This window comes from Protopterus annectens, chromosome 1.part1, assembly GCF_019279795.1.
Source record: "Protopterus annectens isolate FY-2018-M chromosome 1.part1, PAN1.0, whole genome shotgun sequence".
NCBI lineage: Eukaryota > Metazoa > Chordata > Ceratodontiformes > Protopteridae > Protopterus > Protopterus annectens.
This window is the reverse complement of record NC_056726.1, coordinates 1,284,850,692-1,284,866,889: the sequence shown is the minus strand read 5'-3', so window position 1 is coordinate 1,284,866,889 and position 16,198 is coordinate 1,284,850,692.

Here is a 16,198-nt window from a genome sequence, read left to right as displayed (position 1 = left end):
ACCTGAGTATCCAGATCATGTACCAATGGGTCTACATTTGGGGGATGGGGTGCTGTCTATAATGTAATTAGCAGGGATTTCAGCTTTCCCAAATGGAATAATAATGCATTTTTTGCATTTAACTTTAATCTGTGGCTTTGTCACCAATCATTTGCCTGCTTTAATCCCATCTGTAGTATATTAACATCATTAGGGGACTCAGTGTTTGCTCCCAGTTTGCAATCATCAGTGAACTTGTTTAGCCACAAGCCATCCAAGTTTGCCTGAACACCTGAGAAATAAATTCTGAACAGTAAGGGGCCCAGCAAACAACCTCGTGGTATGCCACTGGTGACTGTTCTTTTGATAGAGGTGAAGTCACCCATTTGACAGTATGTGTCCTGTCGGTGAGCCATTTGGCTACCCATCTGGTAATGTAGGGATTAATTTACAATTGGGAGAGTTTCTATATAATACCTGAGTGGGGGATTGTGTCAAATGCCTTGGCTAGGTCAAGACTGACAGTATGCACTGTCTTTCCCTCATTCAGGGCCTTGGTGACCTTCTCAAAGAATTCAACCATGTTTAACAAGCTATCCCTGATTTTGTATCATATTTTTGTTCTGTCCTTCGTAAAATTTGTGATTTTTATGGTCAGTTTATAAGAATTATAAGTCAATAATGCCAGACTTCAGAGTTTCATACTGTTGACCAGAAAATGCATATTTATGTAAATCCTGTTGTTCTATTAACTATGTAAGTGAGCTAGAGTAAAACATAAAAAAAAAATTGTTCCTTATTTTCAACTTTTGTCCTCCCATTATTTTTGGCTTTGCGTCTTAATTTTGAGCTAAGACACTGAACACAGATGAACGTGTAATTGTGCTGCTCTAGGAATTTATATGTATTGGTGGAAAAGAGTTAATTTATGTGGTTGATTTCATTGTCTCTGTTGAGTCTGGGTAAAAAAAATGTATGTGGTATCGTGTAGCATGTAGATGTTACAGCATGAACTAATCAGGAGTTGGATTGCAGCTTGTCACAGTTTGTTATCACAACTTCTGTCAAAGTACAATGACTACTATTGTTCTTCTGATTCTGTTATTAAGACATTATTAATCAGAAAAATAAGACTTAGACAAAAAGGGCAATGAATAATAATGCAGAGTGTACACAGTCATTTCTAACAGATGTGCATTTTTTCCCACTTGATGTCTTTGCAACTAATGATACCTCATATTCCACGGATTATCAATTCTGGAGCAGTAAACATATTCTGCTAGGATTCTAAAGAAAGGATGGGGTAAAGGTTTAGTTACTGCTGGGCTGTATTTGTCATTGTATTAAAAACAACAAATATGTGCATGCATTATTTGAAACAGTAAATTACTACTACTCAATTAAATGCACTTCTTGCTTTCCAAACAAATATTGATGAATAGCATACAATACATTTCTGAATCTTCAGCTATAGGTTATGTCTAACCTCTATTCTAGTAAGCTCCTCATTACACTGCTGAAGTGTTTCAGCTATCCTCAATTTATATTATCACATTGTTGTTTATATTAGTATAACTTAGTTGACTTCAATTGTTAATGCAGAATTTCTTCTAATTTGTTTTCACTATTGTATACTTCTTATGTAATGTCATTGCAATTTGCTGTATTTATACTATTATTATTTTGCTGACATAAACTTTTCTTCCAAGGGTTCAGCAAAAATGAAATCCAAACACACAGCCTATTACAATCAAAATGTGATGTTATTTATTCCTTAAAAGAGCTGGCAATAAAAACTTTAACCTAGGCCACTTCTCACACACACCCCCTTCCTAAACTCAGGCGACAGCAATAAAGACTCCAAGATAGTAGAAAACATCAGATTGAGTTGTCTTAATGACAGATCTTGAACTAACAGTAAAGGGTTAAACCTGAACATAAGATAGATCACCATATCACATATGCATTCATAATAATTGAAAAAAATGCCTGAAACCCTATATATATATGTATGTATATATATATATATATATATATATATATATATGTATATATATATATATATATATATATATATATATATATATATATATATATATATATATATATATATATATATATATATATATATAAAATGAAATGTATTTACAATTTGTTTATCGGATAAGTCGACTGGTCTCTTGACCTTTTTCATCCATGACCTGAGCTCAAAGAGAAGAAAAACATCTAGTGAGTTTAACTTTTAGGCCATACCATATTTCACCAGTATGACTCCCACAAAAGGGCAGGTGACAAAGCCAGTCTAAAAGAAAATAATCTTAGGTTCATAGGTTCATGTTCATAGGTATGTACTAAGCTAAAAATGACTGTGGCCTTTTTAAACCTATCCATGCATCCCAAATCTCTGTCAAACTATGGTACCCTTGCTAGTGTAAGGAGGGATTTGAGAAATTAAACATTGGCAAGCAGGGGCCTGGTAGATGAACCATTTACAGGCTGCTTCTGTACATTACAGACATAGAAGCTAAATCATCAGTGAATTTCTGGATCCCCATTCAGCTGTCCAAGTTACACTTGAATTCAGCTAGGGAGGAACTCTGCTTAACATGGATAGGGAGCCTGTTCCAGAAAACGTGTAATCTCTGGGATATATATCTGTCTGTCCAGCAGGCCATATTTATATCACATGAAAGGTTTAAGTCTTTAGAACATGTAATTCTGGTGCTGTTTGTTTTGCAGATATGCAGAGCATTCCTCACATAAATCTCCTCTCAAAAACCTATAGGAGAAAAAATATAGGGATAGGACTTTCAGGTGGTCTTCATAGGACATTTTATTTATGCTCTGTATTATTTTCGTGAGGAACCTCTGTGGACATCCCAATTGTTGGATGTCCCTGGTTTGGTACATACCAATAGGGGCACTGTAATAAATGCTAGGGCTGATGATTACCAAATACAGTGGAACAATGACCTCCTTGGACTTAGATGCCATACCTTAGTTTATAAGTTGAGCCACACAGAATGATTTCCTCACTACCACAGAGATCAAAGGCTAGATTACTGTCTACATGTGTCCTCAAGTCCCTGACTACTTAGTCAACTCTTAGGGGTGTGTTGTCAATATGGTAGTTATCAGGGGTAGCCAACTTCCCAAAGAATACTATTATGCATTTCTTGGCATTTGGTTTTAGTCCATGGTTCTAAGAGCAGTTATTTGTCTGTCTCAGTCCTTCATGGAGAGCATTAGTGTTGTGGGGGATTTTCTAACTGTTCCTTATTTGCAATCATCTGTAAATTTGTTAGACAGAGGCCCTTGACATTGGCCTTTCAGAGAAGTAGATGTAAAAAGACTAATCCCTGAAAGACTACTCTTGTGACTGGATTCTTTGAAGAGTTGGACTCCCCAATTCATATTCCTGGGATCTGTCTGTGAACCATCTAGTTATCCATTGGATTACATAAGGGTTTATACCTAACCTCTTGAGTTTTTAACAATGCCCAAGTAGGGCATTGTGTCAAATGCCTTAGCCTGGTCTAGGTAGGCAGTGTGAACCATTTTGCCCTTGTCCGTTGCTCTGATGACCTTCTCAAAGAAGTCCATCAGGTTAAATATCATGATTCATGACCTAAACTTGAAGAAATCAACCTGGGTTGGTTCCAGTGTCTGATAGTTTTTTATGCCATTGCGGTAGCGTTGTCGCCTCACAGTTAGACATTGCACATTCGATTCTCAGTTAAAGCGTCTTCTGTGTGGCGACATGCGTGAACGGGCATTCCTTCGTTGAAGGTTAGGCGTTAGGCCCAGCAAGCCAGCACGTAAAACTCTACTGCCAATCATTAGCGGACTGGAGTTCTGCTGTGGCGACCTCTAACCGGGAAAAGCCGAAAGACACAAACATTGATCATTTCCATGATGATTCTTTCCATGGCTTTTCATATGAGATTGGTGAGACTTGTGGGTCTGTAGTTTCTAGGGTCTATAGATGGCCTGCTTTTGTGCAGAGAGATTATAGTTGTCATTTTCCATTCATGAAGCACAAAGTCTGTTTGAAGGCTAATGTTTAACAGTGATTCCAGAGGGCCTACTAGGTTGTGTTTCATGCTACTAGAATATTGTCAGCACCCATCAATGCTGTATTATTGGCCTTAGAGAGAGCATTAATTATCTGTTCCTTAGTGATAGTTGGGGGAGTTATAGCTGATGGTATTTCATGAGGAGAATCTGGGGGGAGGGGTAAAGTTAGAGCTGAAATTGTCTAACAGTATGTTTGCTATATCTTCTGACTCAGTGATAGTGACTCCGTTAACACTGAGCTCTGCATACAGTTGTGTATTGCCTTTGAGGTTGACATTGGCATGTGAGGACAGATTTACCTCAGATCTGGCTTTGGTAGACTTTATTTGTCCTTTGTGTTCCTTTTTAGCTTTACAAGAGTGTTTTATCCTGCTGGGTGTGTACATCCTAATTTTGCCATGATTTTCTTCCTTCTGTTATACAGCCGATTGATTTTGTGATTCCACCAGGTTGGCTTGTGTTTTTGGGTAAGTTCTGAACTTATGGTGGGTACAGCTACCTCTATGCAGCTAATAACATGCTTGTATAGGGTTTCTGTGAATAGTTCTGCATAGGCAGCAGTGTTCTCAGGGTTTGGAGGAGGCTTCAAATGATGCCAGGTTATCGACTTAATAGTAGGAAGTTAGCATGGCAGTTGTTCCTGAGCATTCTATGGTTAGGTTTTATTTTTACTTCAAAGGAGACCATTTTGTGATCTGACCTTATCAGAAAGGACATTACACTAGGGGGTATGTAGCACTTTCCCCATACTTGTGAGGACCAGATCCAGTATGTTTGTTCACCAGTCGCTGTACTGTTATTTAGTCCAGGGATTTTGTGTTTACAAAATCCAAGAATCTCTGTGCCTGCACATTTGGTGTCATATATGATTCTCAGTTAATAGATAATTAAAGTAACCCATGAATATGATGTTGGTTTGGATACTGAGCATCTTCAATAAGCTCAAATATGAGTTTTGTGTTTCCAGAGTAACACGTGGGGACCTATATTTTGCAAGAAAGTGGCATGGGATTCTGCCTGTGGTGATATGAACATGAAGAAGCAGAAGTGAATCATCCTGTTTGACCAGGCTCGTGGTGTTTTCTTTTTCTTTTATGTAGTGCTTTCTTTTTTCACATAGTTGGCTGTATTATCTTTTGATTACTGTGCCTTATCTCAGTGGTATATGTATGTGTATAGCTTCCATCTTAACTGTTTAATTGTTTAGTATACTTAAGCTTTAGAATTTGATATGTTGATATCCCTTGAAGGCAAAATGCCGAGGTATGAGGATTAAAGCTGTTTGGTACTCCAAATGTGTATATTTCAGATACTTAGGCTGAAGAGAAATGTGTAATCCACCTAAAATGTACCATGTCAGAGCTAGCTACTCTATCATGCAAAATTGACTATAAGTAATGTCACCAAATGGGCATGGGTATTTGCTAGTAATAAGTAGCTTGAGAACCTGGCCTACTCTGACCTATGCCAGGCACTTATGCTAATGATAAGACGGATAGGTGTGCCCATATTGGCCAGTGTCTGCCGACCACAAAGTCCAACAGCCCTGGGTAAATGAGCTACTGGCCTTCTGTTGTCCAGTTGTCCAGTCAGGGTTACCTGTGATAGCTCAGTTGAGCAAAAGCTGGACATAAAACCAATCATCCTGACAAACATCAATTAATAATTGCTACACTTAATGCAGGTTCATTTACATGACAGTGAGCAGGAGGCTGAACAACCTACATATCCAGGAGACAAGATGGAAGGGCAGTGCTGCAAAGCCATTTGTGTAGAGGATGACAAACTATAAATGCTGTGGGAATTTTGGTGAGGGAGAGACTTCAGAAGACAGTGAGAGAGGACATCAGAATTAGTGACAGACTTGTGACAATCAGACTACAATGTTAGGGTAGGGCAGTATTCATAATCTCAGCCTATGCCCCACAGCAGAGCTGTGATATTGAAGAAAAGTCAGACAACAGTTCCAGGTACTACTAAATAAAGCAGGACAACATGAATTGGTGTTGATAGTGGATGATCTGTATGCACATAGTGGGACAGACAGAACATGATATGAGGACTGCATTGGTACACATGGTTGGGGTAACAAGAATAAAAAGGAAGACGCCATTCTAGACTTCTGCTTAGCAAATGGCTTGATGGTGGACAAAACATGGATCAGAAAATGAGACAGTCACAGGATCACATACAGGAGTGCTGGACTAGCCGGCATGCCACTCAGGTAAACTTCCCACTAGTAGGGAAAGGACACTGGGGTATAATCTGTGATTGCAAAGTCAATCCCAGTGAAACATTCGGCCACAAGCAGTGGTCAGAAACAGCTCTAAGATCAACAGAGACTAGGCTGATGATCTGAAAGTTGATTGGAGAGAAAGCACAAGAGTTCAAGGAATTCCTCAGGGCTGTGATGCCCCACGTAGAAGAGGAGATAGGTGGAGTTGAAGAAAAATGGCAGCACCTCAACATGGCATGTGTGAAGACTACAGAAGAGGTATGTAACTGAACCAGGTACTGAAATAAGGTGTATAAGGAAAGCTGGTGGTGGAATGCAGAAGTTTATGAAGTCATCAAAAGAAATGCATGTAGGAAAAGTAGGAGACAGGAAAAACTGACCAGGCTAAGAAGGAATAGATTCATAGGTTCATAGGTTCATAGGTTCATACTAGGCTATCTGCCCTAGGTCATTTATAAGCCTAGCCAGAGTGTCTTTGGCTTTCGCCACCCATTTTAAATGAATTTTGCTATGCCCTTTTTTGAGGTTGGTATACTGTGCCTCTGTCTAACAGTGACACAGAAGTGATACCCGGGGTAAACCTACGATCTCCCATCCACTCATCAAGATTCCTCTTGAAGAGAGTCAATGAGGGACTCTGCCTAAACTGGACTGGGATTTTATTCCAGAGTGAAGGGAGCCTCTGGGTTATGAATCTGTCCCTCCAGCATGTCCTATTTATTTCAGTGCTGAGGTTCAAGTCTCTCGAGCGCGTAGCTCAATGGGATTTGGATTTTCTGAGGTGCAGCATGTCCATTAATTCCAGGTTGGACATTGCTTTATACGTCAGGCACAGATTGCCTCTGAGCAGGCGGTATGCCACTTAGTAGAGCTGGAGTTTCTTTAACCGGGCAGCATATGGCATCTGTTTGAGCCCTTTGATCCTCTTGGTGTGGTACTTTTGGGGTCTTTCCAGTTGCTGCAGGTGTCTGGTAAAGTACATCCCAAAAGGGGCATTGTACTCAATTATGGGCCTGATGAGGGATGAGTAAAGAAGCACGATGACCTCCCCTGATCTAGATGTGAATCCCTTCATGATTAGGTGGGCTATATAAAATGTTTTTCTAACCACTTTGGCCACGTGGTTTTCAAATGAGAGATTGCTATCAATTTGGGTCCCCAGGTCCCTAATTACTTCTTCCGTACTTAATGGATTACCACCTATGTGGTAATTTGTGGGCACTTTGTTTTTGCCAAAGGGGATGACTATACACTTTTTGGCATTTAGCTTGAGGCCATGGCTCTGGCATCAGTTGTCTGTTTCTATGAGGCCCTTTTGTAGGATGCTTGTGTCGGCTCGAGAGTCGATTATGGCGCCCAGTTTGTAGTCATCTGTGAACTTGGTCAGCCACAGTCCTTCCGTGTTGGCCTGTACCTCTGAGAAATAGAACAAGAGAGGTCCCAGGACTGAGCCTTGTGGGACGCCACTTGTAACTGGTTTGGAGTCTGACATGGCTCCAGCAATTCTAACCATGTGGGTTCTGTCCTTGAGCCAGTCTGCAACCCATCTAGTGACATAAGGGTTTATATTTAAGCTGGTGAGATTATCTATAATGCCCGAGTGGGGTATTGTATCGAAGGCTTTTGTGAGGTCCAGGTAGGCTGTGTGGACCACCTTCTCCTCGTCAATGGCCTTGGTGACTGTTTCAAAGAAATCAACCAGGTTTAAGAGGCAGGATCTGCCCCTAACAAAGCTGAACTGGGTAGGATCCAGTGTATGTAGGCCCCCAATATCTTTATTTATGAGGTCCATGATGATCCTTTCCATAGCTTTGTAGACCAAGCTAGTCAGGCTTATGGGGCAATACTTTCCAGGATCCGTTGAGGCACCACCTTTGTGGAGAGGGACCACTGTTGCTGTACGCCACTCTTTGGGTACATATCCTGTAGTAAGGCTGAGATTGAACAGTAGTTTTATGTTTGGGTTTAGCTCTTCTCGGAGTTCATGTACGACGCAGCCCGGGACACCGTCTAGTCCCATTGATGCTGTGTTTTTTGCTTTGGAGACGGCAGCTCTTACCTGAGCATCTGAGATGTCAGGGGGGCAGCACTCTGCTGGGATAGATATTTGCCCTTTTGTTGGGGAGGGGGGGGGGAGTTTGCACTGAACCTGTCAGCTAGGATGTTGGCAATATCTGTGGGTTTGGTGTATTTTTTGTCATTTTGGACTAATTCTGAGCATATCTGGGAATTCCCACCCAGGTTCCTAACATAACTAAAGAAAGCCTTGTGATTATCCTTAGTGTCCTGTGCAATTTTTTGTTGAAGCTGGCCTTAGACGATTTTATGAGTGTCCGTAGTTTTTTGCTAATACTGATCAGAGATGCCTTCCCTTTTTGGGATTTTTCTCTATCATGTAGTAGCTTCCTCCTTCTATTGTATACTTTGTTTATGGATGGGGTCCACCAGACAGGATGCCTGCCTTTGGAGGATTGGGTCTTGGTTTTATTTGGGATTGCATGATCCATGCATTCCTGAAGGTGTTTATAAAGGATTCTACGGTCTGGGCCGTATTTTCCACAGGCCCGGGGGCTTTGAAGGATTCCACCTCAGTTTTGAGGAGTGTGAAATTTGCTTTAGAGAATTTTTTCACTGTGGTTTTCTGGGCAGGGTGTGGGGTCGGGATGTGAATATCCAGTGAGATTAGTTTATGGTCTGATCTTACCAGTGAGGGATACACTTCTGGTCTGGAGCATATAGCCCCCATGTTGGTGATGATCAGGTCCAGTATGTTTTCCCCTCTTGTGGGAGTGGTAACAAGTTGTTCCATAGCATTTGAGTTTATAAATTCTAGGAACCTTTGGGCTAGGGTGTTGGAGCTAGAGTAATGCTCCCAGTCTATGTTTGGGTAGTTGAAGTCGCCCAATATAATGGTGTTTGGAGAGACCTTCATATTTTCCAGTGTTCTCAGGAAGGCTGAGTGGGGTTCCTGTGTTTGGGAGGGTGGTCTGTAGCAGGCTATAAACTGGAAGGCAGTTGGTATGAGGTATAACCTGGTAGTGCTGGGGTGCTCTCAGGAGCCTTGAACCAGGTTTCTGTTACTGCACAGATATCAATGTTCTCCATGCTAAGGAGAGTTTTGAGTGCGTGCATCTTGAGGTTTATACTTCTGGCATTGAGTAGCATTACTCTTAGTTTTTTATCCCTTGTGATACCTATGGAGGTGGGTTTGTCTTTTGAGCCTTGCCTAAAAAAGGCACTATGGGAGTGGCAAGAGCCTTTGCCAATATCCAAAAGCCCAGGGGTGACAGGTGCAGGCCGTCCCTAGCGAAGCATCGTGGCTTGTCGAGCATGTCATCCCAGGCTGACAGGCATTGGATCCCCTTTGAATGACATCAATACTTAAACCAATTGTTGAAATTGATCATCTTGTCTTCATATTGTGGCATCATTCTTGGTGAGGATAAGATGCTACTCAAGGTCAGGGTCATACCGGCCTGGGCTACATGCTCAGAGAGCTCCTCTATGTCTTTTTTCATGTAGTCCAGGGAGGTAGCAAAGAGGTTAAGACAGGAGTTGCAATAGCAAAGAAAAAGGCATCAGAGGCACTCTACCAGCTCCTGGAGAGGAACTCAGTAGGTGGCACAAAGAATCTCTATCTGGTTGCAAGGCAAAGACAGAAAGATAGTCAGACACCATTCATAATACTAACAATATCCTACTCACCAGTCCATAGGAAATCAAAGACAGTTGGAAGGAGTACTTTCAGCAGCTTCTGAATAAAGAAAACCCCACAAAAACTGTACTTTTTGAGACACAGCCCACATTGAAAGAAGAGGAGTCGCCCACCATAGAAAAAGTAAGAAAGCACTAAAGAAAATGAAGTCAGGGAAAGCAGCAGGCTCAGATGAGGTCACAGGAGATATGATCAAGATATTGGGTGACACAGGGGCGCAATGGCTCCTAAGGGTACTCATAACAGTGTGGATAGAAAAGCATATCCCAGATGACCATCCTGGAGCCAGTGTTCATGGACAAAGGGGAAAGCCACAGCTCTGGGCAGGACAGAGGTATCAGACTCCTGTCACACTGCATGACATTTCTGGAGAGGGTGATTGATAAATGAATATGTGGAATCATAAGTAAGATGGGAGATGAACAGTTCAGATTCAGATCAGGATGCAGCACAAATGACCTGTGTTTGCAATGAGACAGATTGTTGAGAAGAAGCTAGAGATCAGGAAAAAGTCCAACTGGGCATTCCTCGACTTAGAGAAAGTATGTGACAAGGTCCGAAGAAAGCTGATATGGGTGGTCCTGCAGTGGTTCAAAGTCCCAGAAACATTGGTAGAATTAGAGTAGGCTATATACCGTGCTTAAAAAAAGTTTACACACCCCTGTTAAAATGCCAGGTTTTTGAGATATAAAAAAAGAGACCACAATAAATCACTTCAAAACTTTTCCCACCTTTAATGTGATCTTTAACCTGTAGAATTCAACTGAAAACCAAACAAATCTGTTATTGGAAAAATATAAAAAATAAAAAAATGTACAATACGCTGGTTGCATAAGTGTGCACACCCTTAAGCTAATACTTTGTTGTGTGTGCACACCCTTAAACTAATGCTTTGTTGAAGAACCTTTTGATGTAATTACAGCATTCAGTCTTCTTGGGTACATACCTGCCATCTATTAAAGAGACTCTGATTAACCCCAAATAAAGTTCAGCTGTCCTAGTAGGATTTTCCTGACATTTACTCAGTTGCCTGCTACACCAAAGCCATAGTTCACAGAGAGCTTACAAAGCATCAAAGGGATCTAATTGTTGAAAGGTATCAGTCAGGAGAACAGTACAAAAACATTTCCACAGAATTGGATATACCATGGAAGACAGTGAAGACAGTCCTCAAAAAGTGGAGAAAATATGGGACAACAGTGATGTTGCAAAGAACTGGAAGTCCCTCCAAAATTGATGAAAAGACAAGATAAAAACTGGTCAGGGAGGCTGCCAAGAGACGTACAGCAATACTGAAGGAGCTGCAGGAATTTCTGGCAAGTACTGGTTGTGTACTACATGTGACAACAATCTCCTGTATTCTCCATATGTGTGGGCTATGGGGTAGGGTTGCAAGACAGAAGCCTTTAGTTACACAGAAAAAACATACAGGCCCAGCTAAAATTTGCAAAACAATACATCTTCTCCCAAAAGCATGTGGAAAATGTGTTATGGTCTGAAGAGATCAAGGTCGAACATTTTGACCACAATTCCAAAAGGTACGTTTGGCGCAAAAACAACACTTTGCGTCACCAAAAGAAAACCATCCACACGGTGAAGCATGGTGGTGACCGTATTATGCTTTGGGGTTGCTTTTCTTCAGCTGGAACTGGGGCTTTAGTCAAAGTAGAGGGAATTAGTTAATTTTGGCCCAAAACCTTCAGGTATCTGCTAGAAAGCTGAAGATGAAGAGGAATTTCATCTTTCAACACGACAATGACCCCTCAAGCATACATCCAAATCAACAAAAGAATGGCTTCACCAGAAGAAAATTAAAGTTTTGGAATGGCCCAGCCAGAGCCCACACCTAAATCCAATAAAAAATCTGCGAGGTGAACTGAAGAGGGCTGTGCACAAGAGATGCCCTCTTAATCTGACATATTTGGAGCACTTTTACAAGGAAGAGTGGGCAAATATTGCCAAGTAAAGATGTGCCATGCTGATAGACTCCTACCCAAGAAGTCTGAATGCTGTAATTAAATCAAAAGGTGCTTCAACACAGTATTAGTTTAAGGGTGTGCACACTTATGCAGCCAGTGTATTGTACGTTTTTTATTTTTTATATTTTTCCCCTAACAGATTTGTTTGTTTTTTAATTGAATTGTACAGGTTATAGGTCAGATTAAAGGTGGGAAAAGTTTTTATATCACAAAAACCTGGCATTTTAAATGGGGTGTGTACACTTTTTATATCCACTGTACGAGGCAGGGTTAGCCACTCAATGGTGTAAAATATGGCTCTAGGTTATTCGGTCATGTTAACTAATGTCACCAAATGGGCATGGGTATTTGCCAGGATAAGTGAGTTGAGGACTCGGCCTACTCCGACTTATTGATGACAGTTGACAACACCCTGATCACATGTAGAAAAATGAGAAAAAAGGGGGTTGATGATGATGATGATGATGATGATGATGAATATGATATACAAAAACCCAATGACTCAAGTATGAACAGTGTCTGGTCTCACAGAGAGGTTCCCAGTGGGAATGGGTGTGCATCATGGCTTGGCACTGAACCCACTGTTGTTCACACTGGTGATGGACTACATCAGCAAATTGTTTGGAGGCGGCACCTCAACAAAGTTGCTGAATGCAGATGATGTGGCATTACAGGCAGACTCTGAGCAAGAACTTCATCAAAGGATAGGGGAATGGAATGCAAAACCGAAAGGCACATTGCATGAAATTAAGTGCAAATAAGACATTTGTAAAGGGAGCACACTGGAGAAATCAGAAGAAGGTGAAAACTGAGATAAAATGGAAAATAGTGGACCAGGTTAACAGCGTCAAGTATCTGGGAGAGGTGGTTGAGGAGGAGTGAAGTCTGAATGTGGAGGTCAAATTGAGAATAAAAGGGGGCTGCAACCAACTGGCACAGAGTTTCAGGGGAAGTGCATAACAGCAGGATGCCAAAGAAGGGCAGTTGAGGAAGCCAGGGTTGATGGAGATGAAGTGCCTGAGACAGGTGGTAGTATAAACACTGTGTGACAGATGAAGAAATGAGGACATCAGAGCAGAAGCCAAACTAGTTCCATTTGCACAGAATGTGAAAGAGAACAGATTATAGTGGCTTGGCCACATGTGCAGAAAAACAGAAGACAATTTAGTTAAAGACATTTGGGACAGACTGATAAAAGTCAAGAGGAAATGGTGGCATCCATAAAAAGATGGGTGGATTGTGTGAGAGAAGGCCACTGACAGTCAGACATGACTGTCAAAGAAGGTAGGAGAGTGGCACTGTATCAAGAGAGATGGCAACAGTTGACATGGTACCCTGACTCTATGTACATAATGGGAAAAAGGGGGTTGATGATAAAAATCTTTCTGGGGGTAGAGGTAAGGAAGCATGCTGTTTATTTATATATATATATATATATATATATATATATATATATATATATATATATATATGGTTTCCCCTTCACAAGATCGAATGAATGGAAGCTCGAAATGCATAAGCTCGAGACCAGAATCTCAAGCTTCCATTCACTTGAAATTGTGAATGGGAAGTTGGGAAGTTTAGGGTTAGAAAAAAAAGAATTCAGTTACTTTTTTGCATGGGGCTAGGTCCCCCTGCACCCTTGCAGCTGTCATCTAAGAGCTGCGTGACCGCACTGTAGTGGAGAACTGGGAAATCTTCCGTTTTGCGCTTATGCATATAGCGCAAAATGGGAGATTTCCCTTTCCTTCGCTGTAGTGCGATCTTGGAGTAGCAATATTTAAGTAGGGGGTTGTGGGGGGCACAGCCCCCCACGTGGGAGTGGGGGGGTGAAGCCCCCAGCAAAAACATTAGAAAGGTGTTTTTTTTTAAATTTCCCGTTCACATTTACGAGTTTCTGTAAACTCGAGATTCTGGCTTCGGGGTTAAGAATTTCGAGTTTATAGGAATTCGATCTTGTGAAAGGGAACTATATATATATATATATATATATATATATATATATATATATATATATATATATATATATATAACAGCAATAGTATTGGAATTGTTCTTTCAGTCTCACCCACCCTGACTGTAGTGGTGTACGCAGAAGGTAAATATGTTTTGACGCAGGGCTGTGGAGGCATCCTATATATATATGTATGAATGACAGTAGTCACTTGACATGTTCATTATTTCATCCACAGCCATTACAGTGCAGCCTTGGCCAATTAGGGTATGCTCAAAGGATGCAGGAAAAAGCAAAGATGAGCAATAAAAAGTGAATTTCTTTCCCTTGTCATGATGTTTGTTCTTGCCATGAGTATATAAAAAATGCTGTTTAAAAAAGGCTCTAACATGCACTTCAGAGTCCTATAAACCTACTGTTTCTGGTGGCCTAGTAGCCCCCAGACCCCCATTTTATTCAGTTATTTATTCATCTGTTGTTATTTGCAGCCTTGGCCAGTTAATGCATATTGAAAACATGTAGGAAAGAGCTGGAGTAAGACAAAATCTAAGAAAACCAAAGAAAAAAATTAACCTGAATGGTGTATGGAAAGAGTGGTAGCAATGGGCTGTGGGGAAGGGGCCATGTAGCCCTTCGCATAAGACACTATTTCACCTAAGGGCTGGCCTGCCTCAGAGGTGCCCACTATTTCACTAGGAAATATACAACTTTCACTTCAAAATAATATAACTTCACTAGTGATCTGCACAGAGGATTTCAATGATGACTGGCCCACTGTTACTCAAGGTAACTACTCCAGTTCTTCATGACCTTAACAAGATTATCAAAATTCCCACTGGGACTGATAGATCCACTAAAAGATCCAAAATTGTAGGCTTTCATTTTATATCAAAATCAGAGAATATTACATCTCCTGGTTTCCTTTGTGACTACATCAGCGATCACTATCCTGAATTTATTATCTGGAATCAAACTATACTACAAGCTATCTGGTTGTCCATAGACCTCCTTGAAAATCTGGCAGTGTTTTACTGTTTTTACTCTGGCTTAACTTGGTTCTAAGATTTGTGATTTGTACACAACTTAGTTATGTTATGCAAACTAAGGGGAGTGGCCAGTGCAAAACATTGCCAAAAATGGATGAAAGGGGCTAAAGGATTACCTTATCTCTCATACTAATGATATACATATTATGATATATGACAAGGTTTTAATAACAAAGATAAGAAAACAAAAACTAAAACAGTGGCACTAGGCACTTTATATACCTTGCACTGATAACATATTACTTTCGCTGTGCATAATTCAGTGACAAGCTGTTCAGTAGCTCCAAAGCAATTGTGAATAATGTTATGTGCAACCTGCTTATTTGTATGAAGGTGTGATGGTGACAATGCAGTGGTATTACTGATGTCTTTCGAGAAGTTTCTTCAGTTATGCTGTGCAAAGTAAAGGGGTTAACTCTAGTAAAACATTACCACAGATCTTGATTCAGATTACAAGTGTTCATAGCAACATAATTATAAGAAACCTATCAGCAAAAAATGGATCCTAGTCCTGGATGACTCCTGAATTAAAAACACTTCTGCTTTAAAGAGATACTCATGGATAAACTAAAATTGTAATTCTTACCTCAATGCATATAAATAACCAGTAAGTTAATGTAAACATTCCATTAAACTATTAAAACATTACTTTGAAATGGTAAGTATCACTTATTCCCAGATAATATTTTGGTATATGATAAATAAACTTCAAAAACAGAGAAACAGGACCCTCCCAACTGCCCCTAAGTCAATTGAGAGGTTGTCAAGCTTCTACATAACTGCTTCTAAATGGTAATACCAAGGACATGCCCACCTCATCACTACAGCCTTCCACTATTACTTACCCCAACCATACTGCCTCACAACCATAGCCTTCCACTGTTACCCACGCTCACCATACCTGTTTCATCACCATAGCCTTTCACTATTACCCACCCCAACCATACCTGCCTCATCACCATAGCCTTCCAATATTACCCACCTAGACCATGCCCTCCTCACCACCAAAGCCTTCCATTATAACTATCTATATTAACCATGAACACCTCACCAAAATACCTTTCTACTATTACACACCCTTAGCATACCGAGCTCACCTCCATAGCCTTCCACTTCTACCCACACTGACCATACCTACCTCAGCAACATAGCCTTCCACTATTACTCACCCCAGCCATGCCTGCTTCAGCACTACCACCTTTCACTATTACC